At 38.9% G+C, this 18566-nt stretch overlaps 1 long non-coding RNA gene across 1 annotated transcript in view; it reads left to right on the top strand.

The window, feature by feature from the left end:
• LOC132413045 (uncharacterized) overlaps positions 1 to 18566 on the top strand; it is a 90402-nt gene that overhangs the window by 5021 nt on the left and 66815 nt on the right. Inside the window, exon 2 of the long non-coding RNA XR_009516586.1 lies at positions 518 to 570. This is a non-coding gene — a long non-coding RNA (uncharacterized lncRNA). The remainder of the gene's footprint in view (positions 1 to 517; positions 571 to 18566) is intronic.

Below are 18566 nucleotides of genomic sequence, written 5' to 3'. Positions count from 1 at the left end.
ATGAGCAATATCAGGAATGAGCAGGGGGCTCTCCTGGTGGCTCAGTGGTTGAGAATCTGCCTGCCAAGGCAGGGGACACAGGTTCGAGCTCTGGTCCGGGAAGATCTTACATGCCACAGAGCAGCTAAGCCTGTGCGCCACAACTACTGAGCCTGCACGCTACTGAAGCCCGCATGCCTAGAGCCCATGCTCTGTAACAAGAGAAGCCACGGCAATGAGAAGCCGGCGCACCGCAATGTAGGGTAGCCCCCGCTCTCTGCAACTAGAGAAAGCCGCGAAGACCCAACGCAGCCATAAATAAATAAATTTATTTTTAAGAAAAGAATGTGCAGGGAAGTTACCCCTATGCCAAATAAACATTAATTCTTGGCCCTCTTAACCAAAAATTGTTTCTAAACATTATTAACCCATTCTTTTTTAGAACATGTCTGTGAAAAATGAAAACAACAGGTGGAAAACCTAAAAAGCATGACCCTATATATGGTAAATTCTGTAGCGTACACTTTTCTTTTTCTAGGTCTTTTTACTTGCCAAAGGAAGAGAGCAAAGGAAACGATCTCTGAGTGGCAGGTAGGTGTGTGACTGCATCCTTGTCAGCATCCCAAGAGTGCACTGCCGTCTAAGCCAGGTCCCTGGGCATTTGGTGATCCAGAAGATCCAGTTGCTTGTGGTGTGTGTACTCTCCCCTAAGGCCTAAGTGGGAGTTATTATTTAGAATGTATAAATAATGTTCCTGGCATTTTCCAGTATTTATTTCAATTGCCTCATTATACAAGATAGTGTGAATTTCAGCTGGGGAGGAAGCTGCCTTCTTATGGTGGTTCCTAGATTCCCTTCTCTGGAAAGCCTGTGGATTTCAAAGGAATCCATGGTTTAGGTCTCAGCCTTCAGTTTTTTCATCTGGAAAATGAAGGATTTTGACTAGGTGGCCTTTACGATTCATCTGTATGATCCTTTTCTTTTGTTAAAAAGTTATGCTCTTCAGATACTCCAATATTACTTTCTTATAAAGTGCTTTCTCTCCTGGTTTTTGATTAAAGCTTTTGACTGATGTATCCATGTACAGACCTCCCCCTCTTCCTGAGTCATTTATCTCATTTCCTAGGCTGGTTGTATGACTCCACATGGTGAAACAGCTTCCTGTGTGCACAAGGAGACTGTGACTACAGATGTGCTAATCAGTTTTTAATAACGTGGAGGTTGATTATTGTGTTTTGTAGGTTATTCATGATGCTTTTCCTTTTTCTTTTTTTCTTGCTTACCGTTAAACTTCTTTGAGAATTGGAAGAAAGGGTAGAGAATGAGCAGAGTATAGATTATTTTACTATTTGTTAGTTGTTCTGGAAAAATTCTTGTGGGTAAGAAGATAGAAGCTCTTTTTTTTTTTTTTTTTTGCGGTACGTGGGCCTCTCACTGTTGTGGCCTCTCCCGTTGCGGAGCACAGGCTCCAGACGCGTAGGCTCAGCGGCCATGGCTCACGGGCCTAGCCGCTCCGCGGCATATGGGATCTTCCCGGACCGGGACACGAACCCGTGTCCCCTGCATCGTCAGGCAGACTCTCAACCACTACGCCACCAAGGAAGCCCCGATAGAAGCTATATTTTAAAGTATTTATAAAGTCATGTCTGGGAATGAAAGATTATGGTGGATTGGCTTTATTTGTATCTTTTCTGGCCTGAGACCTAGAACTGATGATGTTCTTTGTTTATTATAATTACAGAAAAGTTTTAAAGAAAGCTTCAAAGTTAACTCCCTCAAATAATAAAATTGGGGCAATTTTGTGTTTCATAATTTGGTGTTGCTTCAGAGAAAACTAGTCAGAAAATTTCAATACAAGGAAGGTAAAGTACAGGCATACCTCGGAGAGACTGCGGGTTTGGTTCTAGACCACTGCAATAAAGTGAATACGGCAATAAATCAAGTCACATGAATTTTTTTGGCTTCCCAATGCATATAAAAGTTATGTTTAGATAATACTTTAGTCTATTAAATGTGCAATAGCATTATGTCTAAAAAAACAGTGTGCATACCTTAATTAAAAACACTTTCTTGCTAAAAAATGCTAGCCATCATCTGATAACTCAGGTTTGCCTCAAACCTTTCAATTGGTGAAAAACAGAATCTGCGAAGCATGATAGAGCAAAACACAATAAAACAAGGTATTCCTATAGAATAAAATATAATAACATTGCTGGCATGTTTAGTAATTATCATTCTGAGAATGAGTCTTGGTGATTTCTGGCCTGATTACCTGGGGACAGATTCCCCAAGGGATCATCATCTCATCTGAAAAATGGGCTAACATTATTTCTCAGTTTTAGAGTTCTATGAGTGGGAGATAAGTTATTCAAACACGCGTTTGTGAAGAACTCTTAAGAAGATCGTCTTTTTTCCCCATCAGATTCTCTAAGACCTCTGTGACTCTCTACCCCTCCCCTACAAGGTTGAGAACTAGTGTACTGTAGAAGAGGGAGATAATGAAGGGAGTAACTGGTGGAGATTTTATGGAAGAATAACTTGGCCTTTGAGCCTGCATAGAATTTGAATAGATGGGAGGAGGAAGAGGGTCATTCCAGTAGATGGTAGCGATATGAATAAAGACATGTAGCCAGCATTTATGGAGCAAGTACAATGTATCAGGCAGTGCTTATTTTCATAAATCTTCACAGTGGGCCTAGGAGGTAGATATTACCAGTATCCTCATTTTATAGATGAGAAGACTGAAGATCATAAGGGTTAAGTAAATTGCCCAAAGTCATGCAGTTAGTAAATGGTAGAACCAGGATCCGCATCTTTGCAGTCTAATTCCAGCCCAGCTACGTAAGCACTACCCCATAGAGCTTCCTCTCTCTGGTCCATTAGCAGTTTGCTTGTCTAGAATAGATGATTTGTGTTGTAAGAAATAAGCTAGGTATGAAGTAAGCTAATAAGCTTGGGTAGATAAGTAGAGCAGTACCAAATGTGGAGCACTTTTAGGATCAAGAGGAAGAATTTGGATTTTTTTTCAGTTTTTTAAAAATTGAGATATGGTTAATGTACAATATTATATAAGTTACAAGTATACAGCACATGATTCACAGTTTGTAAAGGTTATACTCCAGTTATGGTTATTCTAAAATATTGGCCATCTTCCCTGTGTTGTACCATATATCCTTGTAGCTTATTTATTTTATACATAAGAGTTTGCACCTCTAAATTCCATACCCCTATCTTGTCCCTCCCCTGGTCCCTCTCCCTACTGGTAACCACTAGTTTGTTCTCTATGTGTGTGAGTCTGTTTCCTTTTTGTTATATCACTAGTTTGTTTTATTTTTTAGATTCCACGTGTGAGTGATATCACGCATTATTTGTCTTTGTCTGACTTATTTCACTAAGCATAATACCCTCCAAGTCTATCCATGTTGTTGCAGATAGCAACATTTCATTCTTTTTATGGCTAAGTAATATTCCATTGTGTGTGTGTGTGTGTGTGTGTGTGTGTGTGTCTGTGTGTGTGTATTACATCTTCTTTATACATTCATCTGTTGATGGACACTTAGCTTGCTTCGATATCTTGACAATTGTAAATAATGCTGCTCTGAACATTGGGGTGCATATATTTTTTCAAATTAGTGTTTTCATTTTTTTGGAGATATTATCAGGAGTGGAATTGCTGGGTCATATGGTAGTTGTATTTTACTTTTTTGAGAAACCACTATACTGTTTTCCACAGTGACTGCACCAATTTACATTCCCACGAACAGTGCACAAGAGTTCCCTTTTCTCCACATCCTCTCCAACATTGTTATTTGTGGTCTTTTTGATGATGGCCATTCTGACAGGTGTGAGGTGATATCTCACTGAGGTTTTAATTTGCATTTCTTTGATGATTAACAGTGTTGAGTATCTTTTCATGTGCCTGTTGGCCATCTGTATGTCTTCTTTGGAAAAATGTCTATTCAGGTCTTCTGCCCATTTTTTAATTGGGCTGAGTTTTTTTTTCTTTTCTTTGATGTTGAGTTGTATGTGCTGTTTATATATATATATAATTTTTTAAACATCTTTATTGGAGTATAATTGCTTTACAATGCTTAGTTTCTGATTTATAACAAAGTGAATCAGCTGTACGTACATATATCCCCATATCTCCTCCCTCTTGCATCTCCCTCCCACCCTCCCTATCCCACCCCTCTAGGTGGTCACAAAGCACTGAGCTGATCTCTCTGTGCTATGCGGCTGCTTCCCACTAGCTATCTATTTTACATTTGGTAGTGTATATACGTCCATGCCACTCTCTCACTTCGTCCCAGCTTACCCTTCCCCCTCCCCGTGTCCTCAAGTCCATTCTTTACATCAGTGTCTTTATTCCTGTCCTGCCCTTAGGTTCTTCAGAACCATTTTCTTTTTTTTTTAGATTCCATATATATATGTTAGCATACGGTATTTGTTTTTCTCTTTCTGACTTACTTTACTCTGTATGACAGACTCTGGGTCTATCCACCTCACTAAAAATAACTCAATTTCGTTTCTTTTTATGGCTGAGTAATATTCCATTGTATGTATGTGCCACATCTTCTTTATCCATTCATCTGTTGATGGACATTTAGGTTGCTTCCATATCCTGGCTATTGAAAATAGAGCTGCAATGAACACTGTGGTACATGACTCTTTTTGAATTATGGTTTTCTCAGGGTATATGCCCAATAGTGGGATTGCTGGGTCGTATGGTAGTTCTAGTTTTAGTTTTTTAAGGAACCTCCATACTGTTCTCCATAGTGGCTGTATCAATTTACATTCCAACAAACAGTGCAAAAGAGTTCCCTTTTCTCCACACCCTCTCCAGCATTTATTATTTGTAGATTTTTTGATGATGTCCATTCTGACAGGTGTGAGGTGATACCTCATTGTAGTTTTGATTTGCATTTCTCTAATGATTAGTGATGTTGAGCATCCTTTCATGTGTTTGTTGGCAATCTGTATATCTTCTTTGGAGAAATGTCCATTTAGGTATTCTGCCCATTTTTGGATTGGAGTGTTTGGTTTTTTTAATATTGAGCTGCATGAGCTGCTTGTAAAGTTTGGAGATTAATCCTTTGTCAGTTGCTTCGTTTGCAAATATTTTCTACCATGTTTATATATTTTGGATATTAATGCCTTATCAGTCATATCATTAGCAAATATTTTCTCCCATTCAGTGGGTTGTCTTTTTGTTTTGTCAATGATTTCCTTTGCAGTGCAAAAGCTTTTAAGTCTAATTAGGTCCCATTTGTTTATTTTTCCTTTTTTTTCTTTGCTTTAGGAGACAGATCCAAAAAAATATTGCTACAATTTATGTCAGAGTGTTCTGCCTATGTTTTCTTCTGTGAGTTTCATGGTTTCCAGTCTTACATTTAGGTCTTTAATCCATTTTGAATTTAATTTTGTATATGGTATAAGAAACTGTTCTAATTTCATTCTTTTGCATGTAACTGTCCAGTTTTCCCTGCACCGCTTATTGAAGAGACTGTCTTTTCTGCATTGTATATTCTTGCCTCCTTTGTCGTAGATTAATTGACCATAAGTGTGTGGATTTATTTTGGGACTCTCTCTTCTGTTCCATTGATCTTTATGTCTGTTTTTGTGCCAGTACCATACTGTTTTGATTACAGGAAGAATTTGGATATGATCCCAGAGGTAATACGGAGCCATGGAAGATTTTAGACTAGTGAAGACATAACCAAAATAGAATTTCTTAATTATATTTTTTAAATCTTCCATGTTCTTACTGATATTCTATCTTATTGACCTATCAGTTAGTGAGATGTGTGTTGAAATCTTCTATCTTGATTATAGATTTATCAATGTGTAATTCTACCAAATTTCCATTCTGTATTTTGATGTTATGTTATTAAAGGGCATGGACATTTAGAATTACTAAATTCTCCTGATGAATTTTTTTTATCCTTTTATCACAACATAGTGACCATCTTTATCCTGAATAATGCTTTCAACAGTACTATAGCTCTGTTACCATTTTTGGTTAGTATTCATCTGATTTATTTTTTTCCATTTTTTATTTCCAAACTCCATATGTCCTTTTGCCTTAGATATGTTTCTTGTAAACAGTATATAGCTGGATTTTGTTGGTGGTTTGTTTTTTTAAATAAAATCTGACAGTCTGTGACTTTTCATCAATACATTTAGACTAATTAATATATTGTGAGTACTGCTATATTGTATTTATTATCTTATTTTATGCTTTCTATTTACATGGTATTTTCTATACCTATTTTTCTCTGCTCCTGTATTGATTGATTAGCTTGATTTAGTTTTCTTTCCTTTTTTAAAAAATTGAGACATAGTTAACATGTTGTATTAGTTTTAGGTGTATAACATAATGATCCAGTAGTTGTATATATCATGAAATGATCACCACAATAAATCTAGTTAACATTTGTCACCACACATAGTTACAGTTTTTTTCCTTCTGATAAGAACTTTCAAGATACCCTCTTAGCAACTTTCAAATATACAATACAGTATTAACTATAGTCACCATGCTGTACATTACACCTGTTGGACTTATTTATTTTATAACTGGAAGTTTATACTTTTGACCACCCTCACCCATTTTACCCACCCTCCCCACTCCTCACCTCTGGCAGCTACCAGTCTGTTCTCTGTGTCTGTGAGTTTTGGGGGTTTTTGTTAATTTTTTTTGTTTTTAAGATTCCACATATAAGTGAGCTTGTATGGTATTTGTCTTCCTATGTCTGACTTATTTTACTTAGCAATGCCCTCAAGCTCCATCCATGTTTTTCCATATGGCAAAATTTCATTCTTTTTGTGGCTGAATAATATTCCATTGTATATATATATATACACCACATTTTAAAAATCCATTTATCCATTGATGGACACTAAGTTGTTTTCTTATCGTGGCTAATGTAAATAATGCTGCAGTGAATGAGGGTACAAATAATCTTTTCAAGTTAGGGTTTCGTTTCCTTTGGATAAATACCCAGAAGTGGAATTGCTGGGTCATACGGTAGTTCTATTTTTAGTTTTTTGAGGAAACTTCATACTGTCTTCCATAGTGGCCGTGACAATTTACATTCCCACCAATAGTGCACAAGGGTTCCCTTTTCTCCACATTCTCACTGACACTTGTTATTTTTTGTCTTTTTGATAATAGATATTCTAACAGGTGTGAAGTGATATCTCATTGTGGTTGTGATTTGCATTTCCCTGAGAATTGTAGATATCCTTAACTTATTCCTAGTTTTCAGAGAAATCCTTCTATAATGTTTTATAATAAGAATGATGCCCTGTATAGGGTAATTAACTCTATACTCAACTCCTAATTTGCAGATATCTTTTCTAATGAGTCAGTGTTGAATATTATCAAGACTTTTCTGTATCAATTAAAATTATCATAAAGGTTTTTCCCTTTTAATATGGTAATATGGTAAATTATGTTTATATATTTCACAAATTTCACATTCTGAGATAAACCTGCTTGATCACGATATATTGTCTTTTTCTGTACTGCTAGATTTGGTTTGCTAACATTTTGTTTACATTTTTGCCTCTGTTCACGGGTGAGGTGGGCCTGTTACTTTTCCTCTGTACTGTCCTTGTCTGGTTTAGATATCAATGCTACAGTAACATTACTGGCTAAGTTGGGGAGTACTCCTCTTTTTCTCATCTCTGGTAGTGTTTGTATAAGATTGGAACACCTGATTACTTGAAAGTTTGGTAGAATTCACGTATAAAATCATGGAGGTTTAGCATTTTCTTTGTGAGGAGATTTTAAAGTTCTGATTTCATTTTTTTTAACATCTTTATGGAGTATAATTGCTTTACAATGGTGTGTTAGTTTCTGCTTTATAACAAAGTGAATCAGTTATACATATACATATGTTCCCATATCTCTTCCCTCTTGTGTCTCACTCCCTGCTGCCCTCCCTATCCCACCCCTCTAGGTGGTCACAAAGCACCGAGCTGATCTCCCTGTGCTATGCAGCTGCTTCCCACTAGCTATCTGTTTTACATTTGGTAGTGTATATATATCCATGCCACTCTCTCACTTTGTCATAGCTTACCCTTCCCCCTCCCCATATCCTCAAGTCCGTTCTCTAGTAGGTTTGTGTCTTTATTCCCGTCTTACCCCTAGGTTCTTCATGACCTGTTTTCTTCCCTTAGATTCCATATATATGTGTTAGCATACAGTATTTGTTTCTCTCTTTCTGACTTACTTCACCCTGTATGACAGACTCTAGGTCCATCCACCTCACTACAAATAACTCAATTTCGTTTCTTTTTATGGCTGAGGAGTATTCCATTGTATATATGTGCCACATCTTCTTTATCCATTCATCTGTTGATGGACACTTAGGTTGCTTCCATGTACTGGCTATTGTAAATAGAGCTGCAATGAACATTTTGGTACATGAATCTTTTTTTTTTTTTTTTTTGGTGGTATGCGGGCCTCTCACTGTTGTGGCCTCTCCTGTTGTGGAGCACAGGCTCCAGACGCGCAAGCTCAGTGGCCATGGCTCACGGGCCCAGCCACTCCGCGGCACGTGGGATCCTCCCAGACCGGGGCACGAACCCGTTTCCCCTGCATTGGCAGGCGGACTCACAACCACTGCGCCACCAGGGAAGCCCTACATGACTCTGTTTGAATTATGGTTTTCTCAGGGTATATGCCTAGTAGTGGGATTGCTGGGTTGTATGGTAATTCTATTTTTAGTTTTTTAAGGAACCTCCATATTGTTCTCCATAGTGGCTGTATCAATTTACATTCCCACCAACAGTGCAAGAGGGTTCCCTTTTCTCCACACCTTCTCCAGCATTTATTATTTGTAGATTTTTTGGTGATGGCCATTCTGACCGGTGTGAGATGATGTCTCATTGTAGTTTTGATTTGCATTTCTCTAATGATTAATGATGTTGAGCATTCTTTCATGTGTTTGTTGGCGGTCTGTATATCTTCTTTGGAGAAATGTCTATTTAGGTCTTCTGCCCAGTTTTGGATTGGGTTGTTTGTTTTTTTGATATTGAGCTGCATGAGCTGCTTGTAAATTTTGGAGATTAATCCTTTGTCAGTTGCTTCATTTGCAAATATTTTCTCCCATTCTGAGGGTTGTCCTTTGGTCTTGTTTATGGTTTCCTTTCCTATGCAAAAGCTTTTCAGTTTCATTAGGTCCCATTTGTTTATTTTTGTTTTTATTTCCATTTATCTAGGAAGTGGGTCAAAAGGATCTTGCTGTGATTTATGTCATAGAGTGTTCTGCCTATGTTTTCCTCTAAGAGTTTGATAGTGTCTGGCCTTTCATTTAGGTCTTTAATACATTTTGAGTTTATTTTTGTGTATGGTGTTAGGGAGTATTCTAATTTCATTCTTTTACATGTACCTGTCCAGTTTTCCCAGCACCACTTATTGAAGAGGCTGTCTTTTCTCCACTGTATATTCTTGCCTCCCTTATCAAAGATAAGGTGACCATATGTGTGTGGGGTTATCTCTGGGCTTTCTATCCTGTTCCATTGATCTATCTTTCTGTTTTTGTGCCAGTACCGTACTGTCTTGATTACTGTAGCTTTGTAGTATAGTCTGAAGTCAGGGAGCCTGATTCCTCCATCTCCATTTTTCGTTCTCAAGATTGCTTTGGCTATTCGGGGTCTTTTGTGTTTCCATACAAATTGTGAAATTTTTTGTTCTAGTTCTGTGAAAAATGCCAGTGGTAGTTTGATAGGGATTGCATTGAATCTGTAGATTGCTTTGGGTAGTAGAGTCATTTTCACAATGTTGATTCTTCCAATCCAAGAACATGGTATATCTCTCCATTTATTTGTATCATTTTTAATTTCTTTCATCAGTGTCTTATAATTTTCTGCATACAGGTCTTTTGTCTCCTTAGGTAGGTTTATTCCTAGATATTTTATTATTTTTGTTGCAATGGTAAATGGGAGTGTTTTCTTAATTTCACTTTCAGATTTTTTCATCATTAGTGTATAGAAATGCCAGAGATTTCTGTGCATTAATTTTGTATCCTGCTACATTACCAAATTCATTGATTAGCTCTAGTAGTTTTCTGGTAGCATCTTTAGGATTCTCTATGTATAGTATCATGGCATCTGCAAACAGTGACAGCTTTACTTCTTCTTTTGTGATTTGGATTGCTTTTATTTCTTTTTCTTCTCTGATTGCTGTGGCTAAAACTTCCAAAACTATGTTGAATAATAGTGGTGAGAGTGGGCAACCTTGTCTTGTTCCTGACCTTAGTGGAAATGGTTTCAGTTTTTCACCATTGAGGACGATGTTGGCTGTGGGTTTGTCATATATGGCCTTTATTTTGTTGAGGAAAGTTCCCTCTATGCCTACTTTCTGCAGGGTTTTTATCATCTGATTTCATTTCGAGATGGAGTCATTTGACTTCTCAAAACAGTTTTGGTAAGATACATATTTCTAGAAATTTGTCTATTTCTTTTAATTTTTCAGATTTATTGGCGTAACATTTTCATAATAGTCTCTCAGAAAATTCTCCTCTTTATCTGACGTTATGCCTATCACTTCACTCCTAATATTTTGTCTATTCTCTTTTTTTTCTTGATCAATCTTACCAGAGGATTTTCTATTTAATTAGTTTTCGCAGAGATCTAGTTTTTAACTTGATACTCTCCATTGTATCTTTATTTTCCATCTTATTAATTTCTGCTTTTTTATTCATCTTCCTTCAACTTAGATATTGTTATTCTTTTTTTTTTTTTTTTTCAGTACGTGGGCCTCTCGCTCTTGTGGCCTCTCCAGTTGCGGAGCACAGGCTTCAGACGCGCAGGCTCAGCGGCCATGGCTCACGGGCCTAGCTGCTCCATGGCATGTGGGATCTTCCTGGACTGGGCCATGAACCCGTGTCCCCTGCATTGGTAGGCGGACTCTCAACCACTGTGCCACCAGGGAAGCCCCGATATTGTTATTCTTTAAAAAAAGCTTCTGTAGTTCAACTTAAGTTCCTAATTTTCAGACTTTGTTTTTTATATGTAAGTATTTAAAGCTGTACCTTTCCCTTCAAGTAATACTTTCACCACTTCTCACAAAACTTATGGTACTTTGATTTTCACTCAGTTCTCTGTATTTTCCTGGAATAAATATTTTTTAAAGCTTTTTTAAAAAAATTAAATTATTTTATTTTATTTATTTTTGGCTGTGTTGCGTCTTCGTTGCTGTGCATGAGCTTTCTCTACTAGCGGCGAGCAGGGGCTACTCTTCATTGCGGTGGCTTTTCTTGTTGCGGAGCATGGGCTGTAGGCGCACAGGCTTCGGTAGTTGTGGCTCGCAGTCTCAGTAGTTGTGGCTCACAGGCTCAGTAGTTGTGGTTTGTGGGCTTAGTTGCTCTGCAGCATGTGGGATATTCCCAGACCAGGGCTTGAACCCGTGTCCCCTGCATTGGCAGGCGGATTCTTAACCACTGCAACATCAGGGAAGCCCTATAGCTGGGCTTTAAAAGAATCCACTTCACAGTCTCTTTTAACTGGCATGCTTAATTCATTAACATTCAATGGAATTTAGAATATTTTGGGGTTTGTTTTAACTGTCTTCAGGTTTTTGGGGTTTTCTGGTCCTTTTATTTTCCTCTCTTTTTCTCTGAATAGTTTGTTTTTATTCTTTAATTCTTTTTTTTCTCTCTAATTGTTTAGAAGTTAGACACTATTTTTTTTCTTTTCAAGGTTGCATCTGGATTTTTTCCATTTATACTTAACTTCATGAAGTCTAAGGTTAATCAGTATCTTAACACTCCCTGCCAAATAATAGAAGGTTGTGAACTTTGATCATCCTCCATCAAATTATTCACTATTCTTGGCCAGTATTTTGGTTGTATCTTTTTAAAACTCCTAAATTAGACATTATTTTAGTTATAGATAATATGTTTAAATTTCCCAATTTGTTTAGATGTTTACAAATATCTCTGTTCATTTTCCCTTCTTGTCTCTTAAAATTCTTTTAGGGTCATTTTCTGTCTTCCTGAAGTATATTCTTATAAGATTTGTTCATTAAGTTTTCCTGATAGCAAACTCTTACAGTTTTTGTTTATCTGAAAATGTCCTAATTAATGAAAGATAGTTTAGTTGAATATGCAGGTCTAGATTGATAGTTACCTACTCTCAGTACCCTGAAGATATTATTCACCCTTTTGGTTTCCATTCCTGCTCTTGAGAAGTGGGCTGTCTTTTGTATTACATAAACATAATACCTCCATGTATTTTGATATAACTATATATTTTACTAGATTTATGGATCACCACTGTTTCTTATACTTTATCATAATTTCCTCAGAAAAAGTGAGTAGGTGGTATACTGGGTTGACCAAAAGTTCATTCCGAATGAACTTTTTGGCCCACCCTATAACTTCCGAGTTCTTTTATGTTTGAAAATGCTCTTCTTTGACCTCTTTTGTGGTTTGTTCACTGCTGGGCCCACTCTTCGCTCCTTTAAAGATACTCATGTCAAGACATACTACGCCAAAGCCATGATAGCAAGTAATTCACAGGTTTGTTACTCACTCAGGTGTAGGCAAAGTGAGGGAAGTCTCAGAGGGAGGGGGCTCACCAGTGAGAAGACTCTCCAGCTTCCATATAGATGATGTTCTGGACAGGCATAGAATTCTTGGAGCACAATTCTTTTCTTTCAAAAGTCACTAAATAGTAACTCATGCTGAAATATATTTCTTCCCTTTAAATAAATCTGCCCAAGAGTTGTCATTACATTTTTTTTTTTTTTTTGCGGTATGCGGGCCTCTCACTGTTGTGGCCTCTCCCGTTGCGGAGTACAGGCTCCGGACGCGCAGGCTCAGCGGCCATGGCTCACGGGCCCAGCCGCTCCGCGGCATGTGGGAGCTTCCCGGACCGGGGCATGAACCCGTGTTCCCTGCATCGGCAGGGGGACTCTCAACCACTGCGCCACCAGGGAAGCCCTGTCATTACATTTTAATTAAAGTTCTCCTTAGGTTTTCTACCCCATTAAATCTGCCTCAGTAGGAGCCACCTGTTCAAATATGGGCTGTAAACTCTTTGCCTGCTCATGTCAGCTGGTGGGGTTGGATCCCATATGGAGCAGGATGTGGGGTCTCTTTGAGCAGCATGATTCTCAATTCTGGGGAGGTTCAGGGTCTGTAGCTCCGGTTCCCCGTCAGGCAATCTTAGCATTGTACCAGGCTTGGCTGGAGAAGCCATTTTCTCTGCAGTGGCTGAGTCCTCCTGGAGTTGTAAACAACATTCCAGAGGCTGCATCCTCCACTGGCTGCTTGGCTCAGTTTTCTTGGGAACCAAATGTCTCAGATGGGTGTGGGATTGCCTCTGTCTGTAACAGTGGGCCATGCACCACGCGCACACACACACACACATCCACACACCTCTTTCTCCCGTAGCTGTTTATTTTGCTTATTAAATGATATGGAATGAAGTATGACATGTGGGCATATTCATAATCCAGACCAAATCTACCTTCCTGTTCCCCTTTCCTGTTGCTTCTGCACACACAACGTGCTTCATATGCTGAATTACTCTTCTGTTTCCTGGACACATGATATACTTTCTCATTTCCAGATCTTCTAGCAGAAAGTGGGAGAAATAAGAATCAGAGTATTAGAAACAGATACCCAGGCTGACATCACTCCAGAATCTGTCTGCCAACTGCATTTTTAAAATGAATAAGGAAACTGAATCTGGTTCAGGGTCATATAGCTTGTTTTAGTTAATATTAGGGGGATATGGTGGGGTATGACGCTTGACAGGAAGCAGTGAGACGGAGAGAAGAGTGTTGACAGGGAAGCCCTGCCAGTGAGATACAGGAGGAGAGGCCAGGTTCTTCCGAGAGTTGTGTGTTCATTTGTTCATTTAGTGCCTCTCAGTCTGAACTTCACCAGATGAATTAAGAGGTAACAAAATAGAAATGGGTGAGGAACATTTTAAATAGAGAGCAGCTTCATCAAAGGTCAGAAATGTGAAAGTGCATGATGTGTTTGGGAAAACAGAACAGTTCAGAATTGCTGAGACATTTGGAGGGCTAGCAGGAAATGAGGCTGTGGCGATCAGGTGGGCCAGACTGTGGAGGCATTTGCATATCACACTTTGTTCTGTATTCACCCAACATGTACTGAAGACTTCCTATGTGCCAGGAGCCATGCCAGCACTGGGGATAGATGAGTGAGAGACAGTGTTCCTGCTCTCCAGGAGCTACAGGCATTAAGGAGCTGATGGAATGGAGTGATTTAAGCCTGTAGATTGATGGAAAGTTCAGTCTAGTGGCAGTCAAGGGCAAAGGGACTGGAAACAAGGATTCCAGATAGGTAGGAAACTGCCTTAGTTCAAGGGAGAAATGATGCAAGCCTGGACTTTGGAGAGTGATGGCAGCTGGTAGAGCAGAGGTAATAGAGAGGCATGCACGGGCCAGGAGAAAGGTCAAGGAGGCAGGACCTGGAGAGGGAAGAACGCCAATAGCCTCTAGCTGCATCCATCCTTGTCTGGTCTAAAAATGGTGATGATGTTGCTACGTCTCAGCTCTTATTTCTGCTTCTTATGGGTTCTTGGAGAGAAAGAGTCTAACCGCCCATCTTGCTCCCCATGGCTTGAAGCATTGCATCTGTATTTCCAGTAAACACAGGATGTTGTTAGCCAGGTTTGAGTCCACAGTCAGCTAGTTCATCATAATTGACTTACTGGAAGTGCTCCTGTGGAGGAATTCAGTTATTTTCTTAGTTTTTACTAGAGCAGTTGGAGATCCCTTTGAGGAGATTCTGTGAATTATCTTATATAATTGTTATAAAAAGAATTGCTAAATGAGGCAATATTGTATAATTCTATGTATAAGTGTATATAGTTTGAAATATTTAGGGACGTAGTTTTTGTTGTCTTCATCATCTTTCAATAGCTATAAAAAAAGGGGGCACGGCAATTGCCATTTTAACAAAGGATGTTTTACCAAATATCCTTTCCCTTTTCTTTCCCTCCTCTTGGCATCTTGTTGAAATCTGTTTTCTCATAATATGCAACAAAAGGATTTATTCCCTTGGCAACATATTTAATACAGACGATTTAGCAGACACTATCGATACCTTGCAAATCATAATTTCTTCTAAGCAAATAAGTGTTGAGAACATTTTGTTACATTATATTTTTCTCCCTGTTTACAACTCCCAGGTTAGCCATATACATCAACTGCACACTGCAGCTCTTCTACCAAGCCTTCAGGACAGCATCTCATGTGTTTGCAGGCTTGGAAATGGACATGTGATAGGATACTTTATTTTTCTCCTTTTCTGGTTTGCATCGATTATGAATCAACAGATACTTGGTGACTGCCTAATGCAACAGAACAAAAAGACAACAGGTTGCCTGCATTATAGGGACTGTTACTGTAATTGAAAGGACAAAATGCCACCGTGGGAAGTCATATAAAAAGTGTGGCAGGGTTTCCCAGACATTGTAATGTACCCCTGGCACATGTATTTGCTCCCTTCCCATCATACTCCATACTGGTCCCAATATTTTTCATGACCACCTGCTTCCTACTTATGTGTAGAAAAAGAATGGAAGTCATCTACCTCACAATTTTGGGAATAAGATCCAATGCCTCCCAGGAGGAAACAAGATCTGAATGAAGTACCATCTAAATAAAGTGGAGGATAAAAGTTTGAAAGGGTAGCTTAATGTTTATGCAGTCCTTGTCGACTGGTTTAGTAGTAACCAGTGGAAAATAAAAAATGATATAACTTACAAACTTGCTGCCTGCCAAGAGTCATAAGCTCATGAGTTTAATTAGGAAAAGTGAATGTTTCCTTATTTGATGCTACCGCTCCTTCCTGTTTACATTCAGAGAAGAGGAGTGACTTCCCCAGGGAACCTGTCCTCCAACTACGGTCTTTGGCTGGGGCCTCCCCTGTGCTCTCCTCCCACCAGCACCAGAGTCCAGGCCAGAGCGGGTGCTTAGGATAATGCCAGTGAGTCATCAGAGTTGGTACTTTCTGACTCTGCATCCTTTGCCTTTCCCACTCCTGGGTCCTGTCCTCTTTGGGTTACAAGTGTCAGGTCTGAGCCCATTTCAGAGATGTTATAGGCCAGGGACCTCAGTCTCAGGCTCTCTCATAAGCATGTAGTTGTGGTTCCTTATGATCTCTGATTCCTGTTCTGGTTTCTCAGTCTCCGTGCACTGTTGGTGAATTTAGGTGCACCTGTCAATCCAACTTAATAGTGTTTTGTACCAAAAAACTATAAAAATATAATATGATATCATTTTAGAATTGAGACAAATGAAAGTGACAGCTATAATTTAAAACAAACCTTTTGTCAAGCAGAACCGAAGTCAGAAATGCATAGAATTTTGGAAAATAAAACCTAGAGAAACCACAAATTTGGGTTTTATGATTTAAAAATGACCTAAGTACTTTCTAAAGATTCTCTAATACCAGATTCACCATAGCATAATGAGTCAAGTGGCTTTTTCTTTTTCTTTTTTGATATAGGAGATTGAAAGTGTAGCTCCAGGATCTTCAACCTATAAGAACAGTTGATCTAGGTAGGAATGGTAACTCCAATACCCAAAAGGGTCAGGCAGGAAATGTACATGAGTGAAGCCCATAGCTGCCACACATTCTGACAAACTATCTGAAGAGATCTTTGGATTTATGGCTTCCCTGGTCCAGGCATTTCTAATATATTACTTAATTACTATAGGTTAATCTGGGCCTAAAATAATTAATCAAGAAACCTGTTAAGTGTGTTTGCACAATCTCCTGGAACTTGCATTAACCTGAAAGGTACCTGGCTAATCCTTTCAAGTGTCTGCTGTGTTTGTTTCTCTGAGTAACCAATTACTTTGTAAGGACTTTCCAGTTCATCAGACTATAGCATAGTCACATATGCTCTTAAACTTCAACAGCAAGCGAAAAATAGTAAAGGAAAAAAATTGAGATTACAGACAACTGAAAAACTATGATGGGAATACAGGATTCTAAATGTTGACACCAGAGAATCAGGCATGGCTGAGAAACAGCAGCATCTGTCCTGAAGCATCATGCTTATTTGGACCAAAATTGTTATAACTCATAGCAAGAGAGATACATGGCAAAGGTGGATGATGAAGGTTGCTATGGAGATGATGCAGGAAATGATTCAGGATATTGCCCAGAAATTTATTTTATTGAATATTGATAAATCCCATGCAACATGTGTCAGGCTATTATACAATGAATTGGATATCAGGGATTCCTGGTGACTGTCCTTAGGCTATGACCATCATGTGTAACCCACATATGAAAGCGGAAATTTCCAAATGACACTCCATGCCACAGAGTTACACTCAGAGTGAGTGTTTTTCAGATTTGAGTATGCATGTGAATCACTAAGTGTGCTAATTACAAAAGTCAGCTTTATTCTGATTCAGGGGATCTGCAGACCATATTTTGAGACACGATGCTTTAAAAATGAAGGAATGGAAAGCATTACAGAGGTTTTGACTTGTTTTCTTGATAACTGGTCTTGTTCACACTCTTTGGAAGCCATTCCTGCAGCTACAAAATGTTAGAACACCTTGAAGAAAAGAAAACATGTTTTATCATTGTCCAGAGCCGTTTTTTCATATATTTATGATGACTCCAAAGTTTATCTTCCTAACGCAGAACTTTTTTGAACTCCAAGTGTGTATCCAGCTGCCTGCTGGACACCTGTACTTGAATGTATAGTATACTTCTCCCGCCTCACACAGCAACTAAAATCTTCCCTCTGAGCCTGGTTCACCTACAGCTTTTCCTATTTCAGTTAATGGCAACACCATTCTTCCAGTTACCCAGGTCAAAAACTTGGAGTCATCCAAGAAGTCATTTTCTTTTTTCCATATCCCATATCCAATTGGCTCACAAATCCTGCCCCCCACCTTCAAAGTATATGAGGAATCTGGTCATTTTCCCTACCCCTTGCTACATCCTGGTCCAAGGTTTTAGCCATTTCTTCCCTGAATTACTGCAGATCTCCTTACTGGTCTCCTTGCTTTCATTCTTGTTCCCTTATAATCTGTTCTCAACACAGCAGTCAGAGTGTTCTTCTAAAATGAAAACCATATCCTGTCCTTCTTCTTTCCTGAGCCCCATGTCACTCAGAATAAGAGCCAGAAAACTGAGCTTGACCTGCAGGGTTTGCGATCTCTCTGACCTTTCCTTACACCTCTCCTCCACCTGCTCACTCTCTTCTGGGCTCGTCCTCCATGCTGTTCCTTGAAGCCACTGGCTTTCGCACTAGCTGTTCCCTCATTGTACTAGTTGCCTGCACTGCTCTTCTCCCACATATCTGAATGGCTTTCTTCCTCACCACCTTTACGTCTTTGCTCAAATGTTGCCTTCTCTGAGGGCCAACTCTTACCCGCTTATTTATTTAAAACTTTGACCCACTTTCTCTCCTGCCCATCTTCTCACCATGAGACCCCAACCCTCTTTGCTCTGCTCTGGTTTTCCATAGCACCTCTACCCTGGTAACATACTGGATTAGTTTTCATTTTTTATATTGATTGATTGATTGATTGAATGTTAGTTGTTTACTTTTCTTTCTCCCACACTAGA

Source organism: Delphinus delphis, chromosome 17 (assembly GCF_949987515.2).
Source record: "Delphinus delphis chromosome 17, mDelDel1.2, whole genome shotgun sequence".
Taxonomy (NCBI): Eukaryota; Metazoa; Chordata; class Mammalia; order Artiodactyla; family Delphinidae; genus Delphinus; species Delphinus delphis.
Note: the sequence above shows the minus strand (reverse complement) of the source record. Positions and strands in the feature narration are given on the sequence as shown.